General features: G+C 58.4%; 1 non-coding gene across 1 annotated transcript; it reads right to left on the minus strand.

The window, feature by feature from the left end:
• Positions 1–189: 189 nt before the first annotated feature.
• Positions 190–347, minus strand: LOC118515453. Its single transcript, XR_004907129.1, has one exon. It is a non-coding gene; the product is annotated as a 5.8S ribosomal RNA (ribosomal RNA).
• Positions 348–9509: the final 9162 nt, after the last annotated feature.

Here is a 9509-nt window from a genome sequence, read left to right on the forward strand (position 1 = left end):
CTCACATGTGTGTGTGTGTGTTTAGGTTTGTGTACCATACCTCGTATGTCTCTCTGTGTTAGCACTCTCACTTTCAGCGCCCACGGTCCCGACAAGGATGCGGATCCGAGCACGCCATGCTGCGACAGCCTACCCCCCTATGATGGGGTCAGGACGGTCAGTTTGGTTAGAGTGTTGAGATAACTTGGTAGGCACTCAAGGATGTGTGCATCGGTCGGGTTGAGTCGTCCGATGCGCCATATGCGTTCAACGTGTCGATGTTCATGTGTCCTGCAGTTCACATTCTGACGCGCATTTAGCTGCGGTCTTCATCGATCCATGAGCCGAGTGATCCCCTGCCTAGGGTTTAACGTACACACCGAACTAGTTGATGAATGGAACCGAAGTCCATCCATCCATTATACACATACCAACACACAACTCTGGTTCCCTAGTACCACACTGCAGGCGCCCACGGCCCCGACGGATGCGGAGCCGAGCACGCCAAAGTGCGACTGTCGATCACCCCTTTGTGACACGACAATCAGTCAGTGTATAAGGTACCCGGTACTACCAAAGTGTGCATCTTTACTGACCTTCGCCGAGGCAGTGGTATGTGTATCCCTTTGAAAGAGTTGCTTTCGCTCAACTCTACCAAGTGTGCTACACCATCTTGTGGTTGTAGCGTGCGCGTCAGCATATTGTGCCGACGATGCGTTTGGCAACCTCACTCCCGGACTTGTTTGATGGGTAATGATATGTCCATTATACACAAACCAACACACAACTCTGGTTCCCTAGTACCACACTGCAGGCGCCCACGGCCCCGACGGTTGCGGAGCCGAGCACGCCAAAGTGCGACTGTCGATCACCCCGTTGTGACACGACAATCAGTCAGTGTATAAGGTACCCGGTACTGCCAAAGTGTGCGTCTTTACTGACCTGCGCCGAGGCAGTGGTATGTGTATCCCTTTGAAAGAGTTGCTTTCGCTCAACTCTACCAAGTGTGCTACACCATCTTGTGGTTGTAGCGTGCGCGTCAGCATGTGATGCCGACGATGCGTTTGGCAACCTCACTCCCGGACTTGTTTGATCGGTAATGATCCTTCCGCAGGTTCACCTACGGAAACCTTGTTACGACTTTTACTTCCTCTAAATCATCAAGTTCGGTCAACTTCGGCCGTGCCAACTGCAGCTCACGAAGGAACCGCGGAAGGTATGCCTCCAGAGACCTCACTAAATAATCCATCGGTAGTAGCGACGGGCGGTGTGTACAAAGGGCAGGGACGTAATCAGCGCTAGCTAATGACTAGCACTTACTAGAAATTCCAGGTTCATGGGGACCGTTGCAGTCCCCAATCCCAACTAAATGAGCATTTGGGTGATTTCCCGTTCCTCTCGGAATGGGGGCGCCTATTGGCGAGAACACGCTGCTGCCCACATTGTAGCACGCGTGCAGCCCAGAACATCTAAGGGCATCACGGACCTGTTATCGCTCACTCTCACCTTGCTAAACACAAGTTGTCCCGCTAAGCAGGGCAAACTAGTGCGACGACCGCCCGCGAAGGCGCCGCCGCCCCGTAACGTCAGGTGCGCCCGGAGGCACACTGCTGACAGCGTTCTAGTTAGCTTGTTTGAGTCGCGTTCGTTATCGGAATTAACCAGACAAATCATTCCACGAACTAAGAACGGCCATGCACCACTACCCTTAAATTTGAGAAAGAGCTCTTAATCTGTCTTACCTCGATAAGTTCGGACCTGGTAAGTTTTCCCGTGTTGAGTCAAATTAAGCCGCAAGCTCCACTTCTTTTTTTTTTTTTTAAATTGCATTCGTTTATTCATTTAAATTTATAAATGTTTTGCCGCGTTACTTATTTATAAACAATAAACGATACAGAAACACGCATGAACAATTATAAAACGAATAAACCTCTCCATTGCCGGCGGCCTTCCCGACGGAGGCGTAGCCACCGGCTGCAATGGCGTCCCTGACTACATTTAGTAAGGGCACGCGCCCCGCCTAGCTATTCGTAAACGCAACATTAAAAATGAAGGACTTACGTTTACACACCTAACATTAACGAAGCGGGCGTGCCCGCGGTTCGTCGAGTCTCCATTTTTCCTAATACTAACGATGAGTATGTACGCACACACACATGCACACACATAATCACGCTAACACTTTGACGCTTACGGTGGGACAGAACAAACATCCGCACAAAACGTAAACGAACAAGACGGACCTAACTCTCACCGTGCACGCGCACGCTCTCTCTCCTACTGCTGGTCGGGTACGAACATCCGCACAAAGCGGACGACGCAAAATGCCGAACGTACCCGAACCGAGCGCACGCGCGCTCTCTCTCGCCCGACTGTGCTAGAACGAACGACCGCACAAAGCGGAGACGGCAAAATGCCGGTCTCGCCCGGTCGTGTTTTCGCACGCTCGCTGACTGGCCGATCGTTTCGGCCGTAACCGCTCCCACTCAACGCGTAGACGTGTTGGTGGTCGCGATGGCGGCTTCTACGTCGGCCGACATTAAGCCGCGATGGCGATCCTGTCGCTCGTGGCGGCGTTGGCGTTCTCGCGCGCGCCTGTTGGCCCGTCGTCGGGCTAGCTCCTCCTCCGTCGGCGGTGCTCTGCTTCGGCGAGTTCGGCCCGAACGCAATGGCGGCAATGTACCCGCGCGTAATTGGGCGCGGTATTCCCGCTGCCGTTGGTTCCGCCTTAGCCGACGACGAAGTAACACTTCGGCCGATGGCGGAACCCGTTCGGGCCGAACTGGGCGTTGACTCTCCTGCTGCTGATTGGACGGGTGCTGTTGTTGGTCCATGTCCATCTCCCCGATGGCGGATGTCTGCCGTTGCCGGCGTCTTCGCCGTTGGCCAGCGTTTCTGGCTTCACGGCGGACCTGTTGCCGAACGCGTTCCGCCAGCTCATTGGCGGAAACGATCCCGCCAGCGATGGCCGCGTTTTCGGCAACCTGCTGCTCCAGCCACCTTTGTTGTAGGAAGCTGCAGATCCGCCGTGCTGCCGTGGCCGTTCGCTGCCAAGCCTCCGGGCTCGACAGCAGAAAACGCTCCAGCTCATCGGGGGAAATGACGACGCCGTCCGCGTCCGTCAGGAACTGCACTCTTATGTCGGCGAACCTCGGACAGTGGAACACCACGTGCTCTGCCGACTCCACGGTGTTGTCGGCGCAGAAGGGGCAGGTCGGGGCAGAGGTGAAACCCATAGCATGTAGGTACTCCCGGAAGAAGCCATGTCCGGAGAGTACCTGGCTAAGGAAGAAATCAACCTCGCCGTGCTTCCTACCTACCCAGCCGGCAATATCCGGCAGCACGCGGTGAGCCCATCGTAGGAACCTGCTCGCGGTCGGATGAGCGGCATCCTGGTCCCACGATGTCTGCCACTGTCTTATGGTTGCCGAGTGCTCCAGCCGCTTGATGACCTCCTTGTCTATCAGCACCCGCCTCTGCAACGCCCGTTGATGCCTGGTATAGCACCGCGCGATCTCGTCCACCTGCAGGTGTAGCGGGACCAGTCCAGCCAGCACTACCGCCGTGTCGTAGCCGACGGTACGGAAGGTCCTGGCGACACCTTTCGCCAAAGGTCGCTGCAGCTGCTCCAGTTTCCGCCTGCACCACTGGAACTTCACCGCCTCCGCCCAGATGGGTGCCGCGTATCGCACAACCGAGTCCGCCACTGCTGCCAGCAGCCGACGTTTAGCCATCCTCGGTCCGGCGTGGTTGGACATCACGCCGGTGGCCAGCTTCACCACACGGAGTGCCTTTGCGGTGGCCTTCTCGACGTGTGGCTTCCACGAGAGGTGGTCGTGAAGCATGACCCCGAGGTAGCGTATCGCCGGCTTCGAGCGGACCTCGACGCCGTTGATCACTACGGGCACCGCTGGATGGCCCCGACGCAGACTGGAGATGAGGACGATCTCCGTCTTTTCCGGGGCCAGCTGCAACCGATGTTGCTCCATCCAGGCGGAAATCGCTGCCACAGCTTCCTCCTGCTACACCTGCCGCCTCCTCCGGTGTACACCCCTTGGCGAGTACTGCCAGGTCGTCCGCAAAGCCGATGACGGATGCACCTTCCGGCAGCTGCACTCCGAACACGCCGTCGTACAGGATATTCCACAGGGTGGGGCCCAGAATGGACCCCTGCGGAACACCTGCCGTTACTCGGCGTGTTACCGGACCGGAGCTGGTATCATACGTCAGCTCACGGTCGGAGAAGTACTCCTGCAGGATGCTGCGCAGTCCTGAGGGCACTCCTTTGGTCTGCAGCGCCAGTGCTATGGCCTGCCAGTCTGCGGAATTGAAGGCGTTACGGACGTCCAGAGCAACGACAAGCAGGCAGCGCTTGTCGCGTCTATTCGTTCGCCCGAAACTCATCGCAGATCTGGCAGCCTCCATCACCAGCCCAACCGCCTGAAGTGTCGACCGACCACGCCGAAAGCCGAACTGGTATTCGGAGAGGAGCGGCTCCGTCGGCATCTCGATGTGGTCGTTCAGGCGGTTCAGCAGTACTCGCTCGTACACCTTGCCGGGCGTGTCCAGCAACATCACCGGTCTCACCGATGACGGCTCGCCCGGGGGTTTTCCCGGTTTGGGAAGCAGCACCAGCTTCGCCTTCCTCCATTGCCGCGGGAAGCGGCCAGCATCCATCTGCTCCTGGAGGAGCCTCGCGAACGTCGTCGGATGCGCCCGGATGGCAGCCGAAAGGGCAGCGTTCGGCAGTCCATCCAGACCGGGCGCCTTCCGAGGGTTCAGGCCAGCTGCGATGTCGAGCAACTCCTGCTCCGTCACTGGCCTGATGTCGACGCCGTCCGATTCGATGGTAGGCCAGGCAACAGGGGGGTGGTTCGGGCACAGCGCGTCCACAATGCGCTGCAGAACGGCCGGATCGCGTTCTTGTGCGACGCGGCTCCCTCCGAGCCGTCGCAGGAGCTCCCCCTGCCACCTACCCGTCTCATCATCCTCCAGGTGTTGCAGAAACTCATTGTAACGGTCCCGCTTGCTAGCCCGGATCTCAGCTGTCAGCAGCTGGCGGGCCTCCTGGTGCCGTGCAGAAGCTGTTCTGCGGGCTGCCGTGTCGCTAGTCGGTACCCTGCTGTACCGTTCCCAAGCCAGGCGGCAGTTCTCCCGTAGCCGGCCGATTTCTGGTGTCCACCAGTACGCCGGACGTCCTGTGTGGCCGACTGACGGGGAAACCTCCGCCATGATCTCGCTGCACGCCCGGCTCAGGGTTCGGGTCAGGCCCTCAGGGTCCGTGGCCTCCTCCACGAAGTTGGCTGCCCGCAACGCGATGTCGAACAGCTCCCGGCTAAACTCCTTTGCCCGCCAGCGTCTGCCCGCTGCTCTCACTGCTGGTGCTGCTTCTGCTCCCGTAGAGTTGCGGCTCGTTGCCGCCGGCCTTTCCCCCACCTCGAAGCGGATGTACCGGTGGTCGCTGAATGAGTAAGTTCCCAGCATCCTCCATTGCCTGTCGGGGTCCCCGACGAGGTCCTGCCTGCTGATGGAAGTACTGGCGAAGGCGACGTCCACAATGCTCGGGCGAGCGACGCCGTTCCCGAGGAAGGTGGCTTCCCTCCCCAGGTTCAGGACGTCGAGCCCGAGACCCTCCGCCAGCTGTAGCAGTTCCTCGCCCTTCGCGTTGGTCCTGCTGCTGCCCCAGGCGCTATGCCAGGCGTTGAAGTCGCCGGCAAGCAACACTCGGGGGCGTCCTGAGGCGAGCACCTCAATGCGTTGCAGCATCTCGACAAACTGGGGAACCCCGATGCTTGGCGACGCGTAACACGCTATGATCGTGACGCCTGCCACGTCCGCCGCCACGATGCCGGGAAAACTCGAGCTCCAGATCCGCTGAACCGGGTGGGAGTATCCGCTCGCGACAATGGCCACCAGCCTGTCGCGGTCCACCACCCAGTTTGCGTTCCCGTCCGGAACCGAACTCAGCTCGCACACCACCATAACGTCCACCCGCTCCGTCCGCATTGTGTGGAGAGCCAGGTCCTGCGCACTCCGACTCCTGTTGGTGTTAACCTGCAGGACCTGGAGGTGGCTCCCCACAGACATGCTTAGCGGCGGGGGGGAAGGTTAGCTCCCCTGCAGCCGTGCGCTGCAATTCGATGTGGTCCTCCACACCGAATGCAGCTAACCGCACTGCTGCAGCTGGCCGCCCGATGGCCAGGAGCTCCGCATCTGATGCAGCAGTTGCTGCGATCGGGCCCGACGCAGTCCGCTGCCATGTGGCCCCTTTCCAGGCACCGGAAGCAACGGCGCTTTGCCGCCTCCAGCCTGGGGGCCTCCTCCAGCCGACACGAGGAGTAGTCTATAATAAGGCGATCTTTTTGGAGCAGGGCTTCCGCTTCCACTCGCGGTAGCCGCACGCGGGCCCGCTTTGTGGCATCTGCCCGCTCCCAGATGCGAAGCGAGGCCACCGCTGGCTCCTTGGCGAGTGCCGCCTTCAACGCCTCCCTGATCGTCTCCTCCTCCGTGAGGTTGTCGACGTTTTTCAGAACAACCTCCGCCATCTCCGTCAGGACCCTGGCGGATCCCAGCTCTCCCAGCGTGGACTGAATGCGGCTGCACAGCGCCGCCGAGTCCATGTCCCGTGCCAGCTCCATCCGAAGGTTCCCCTTCGGTGTCCGCTTGCCGATACGGATGCAGTGCTGGACATCCTCCAGGGCCGGGCTCGTCCGGATGGGTCGGTACATCTCGGCGAAGGAGACCCCCGGTGCTGGGAACCACCAGAATGGCGTCTGGTCGTCGCCTTTTCGTCCGCCGGTTTGCCTGTGCGGGGCGTTGGCTCTTGGTTGCTGGTTGCGGCCGCTGCCGCTGCTGAGGTGCAGCTGAAGGCTGGGCCTTTTGCCGCTTCCCCACAACCTGCCAACCACCTACCAGGGCGTCACGGTAGGATTGCTGCTGCTGCCGCCTGGTTTCCGATGCCGGAAAGTCGTACGGCTGTTGCAGGGGCTGGGACCGCTGCCCGTGCCCGCTCCTCGCCCTCATCTGCTTCTCTTCCTCCTGGATCTCACGGCGCAGCTGCTCCTGCAGTTCCAGCATGCGATGCTGGGCAGGACCCTGCGACTGGCGTGCCTCGGCTCTCTCCCTCTGCTGAGAGCGCCTGAGTGTCCTTTTGCTGGGCTGCAACTTGGAAGAGGCTTGGTTTCCCAAGCGCACGCCAGTCGCTGAATTCTCCAGCTGCACAACGGTTCGCACCCCCGTTCGATATATATCGAGCTCCGCACGGAGCCTCGAATTCTCCTCCTGGCTCTTTCGGTAAAGAGCGGTAAGCTCCTCGAGCTTCTCCAACACCCGCTCGTACTGCCGCGCATGTCTGTCCGACACTTCTGCCGTCGGGAAGCTGGTCGGCTCCGATGCGGCTGGTGCCAGCATCTCAGGAGACATAGACCTCCTCGGCGACGGCGTCGGGGCGGGGGCGGTACGCTTCCGCGCTCCCTCGTCCGGCTCTTCCAACGGTGTTCTCGGGGCTGGCTTGGGTGCCCCCTGAGAGCTCCGTAGTGACGACATCGTCCCTGGCGACAATTCCAGGGGTGTCACCACTACGCGCGGAGAAAGTCTCCTTTTCTTTGTCTTGATGATTTCGGGGACCACCTCCACCGAATCATCGCTCTCTACTCCCGACATTATGCTGCTGCACGGTTCGTCGCTTTGTCCAGCGTTAAAGTCACTGGACACGTGCGCCTGGCCGGTATGCAGCCCGCATTTGATTATAGCACGCTTGTTTGTGCGGAGCTTTTGGTTTGTGTCTCCGGAGAAACTTCCGCTAGTGCCCCATAGAGGGCGCTGGTGGCACTAGGGGGGAATTCTCCCAGGACAACAACCGGGATGACCGATGGTGTGCCCACTGTCCAGACGTCAAACCACGGCACGTCACCCTACGCACGCACTCACCGACACAGCCAAGCCCTTACGTGCTAAGTTCACGTGCCCTTAGCACGTGGTATCTGCTTGCTGGTCAACGCACTTTTCCGCACTGTTTTTCACTGAATGTTTCTTCCCTCGTTAGGGGGTAATGTTTTATCACTGTTCCGCTCCTGTCCGTAACAAAATACGCTGCACAGCGGCTGCGGGCTCCCCTTCAACCGCACCGAAAGGGAGCGCTACGCTCGCACGCACTAACGGAACCACACACGCACCCTTCGTGGCCACACGCACCGGTGCACGACGCAATGTTTGTGTGCCAAAATCGACGTTTTCCACTGTTTTTCACCAAAACTTCACGGTGTTTGCGCAAAATATGTGTTCGTACACCACTCTAACAAATTTGCACCACCACTTTGTAAGTTTTTTAAACGAAAAACACTATATCATAAGGAGCTCACGGAAAGCGTCCGCTTGCTTCCTTTGACAGCTCGCCTCTGCAAGCTCCACTTCTTGTGGTGCCCTTCCGTCAATTCCTTTAAGTTTCAACTTTGCAACCATACTTCCCCCGGAACCCGATTTTGGTTTCCCGGAAGCTACTGAGAGCACCGAATGTAGTAGCGTCTCCCAATTGCTGATTGGCATCGTTTACGGTTAGAACTAGGGCGGTATCTAATCGCCTTCGATCCTCTAACTTTCGTTCTTGATTAATGAAAGCATCCATGGCAAACGCTTTCGCTTCAGTTGGTCCTACGACGGTCTACGAATTTCACCTCTCGCGCCGTAATACCAATGCCCCCAACTACTTCTGTTAATCATTACCTCTGGGTCTATACAAAACCAACCAAAAGACTCAGACCGAGGTCATGTTCCATTATTCCATGCAAGATTATTCTCGGCCAACGCCAACCCTGGGCGGGTGTGGACGCTTTTGTACTAGCCTGCTTGAAGCACTCTAATTTGTTCAAGGTAAATGGGAGCTGCCCGGGCACCACGCACCGGCTCGGGACGTGCCCGACCGATCACGAGGTTGACGCCCAGGCACACCATTGTGAGTCGCAGCCGCGAGCTCGCGCACGAACGTATCCGGCGTGTGCCGGGCGCCCGCGGCGGTCGCGTGTCTGGACGGGGAATCAACTTCGAACGTTTTAACCGCAACAACTTTAATATACGCTAGTGGAGCTGGAATTACCGCGGCTGCTGGCACCAGACTTGCCCTCCACTTGATCCTTATTGAAGGATTTATGCTCAATTCATTCCAATTATGGACCATCGTTAGAGAGGTCCATATTGTTATTTCTCGTCACTACCTCCCCGTGCCGGGATTGGGTAATTTACGCGCCTGCTGCCTTCCTTGGATGTGGTAGCCATTTCTCAGGCTCCCTCTCCGGAATCGAACCCTGATTCCCCGTTACCCGTCGCAACCATGGTAGTCCTCTACACTACCATCAATAGTTGATAGGGCAGACATTTGCAAGATCTGTCGTCGGTCAAGCGACCATACGATCGGCATCCTTATCCAGACTTCAACTCAAGCCGCCCGGAGGCGATTGGTTTTACTAATAAGTGCACCAGTTCCACCGCCCGCAAGCGGACAGCGGTCCCGGCATGTTGCATGTATTAGCTCTGGC

Source organism: Anopheles stephensi, unplaced genomic scaffold (genome assembly GCF_013141755.1).
Source record: "Anopheles stephensi strain Indian unplaced genomic scaffold, UCI_ANSTEP_V1.0 ucontig153, whole genome shotgun sequence".
NCBI lineage: Eukaryota > Metazoa > Arthropoda > Insecta > Diptera > Culicidae > Anopheles > Anopheles stephensi.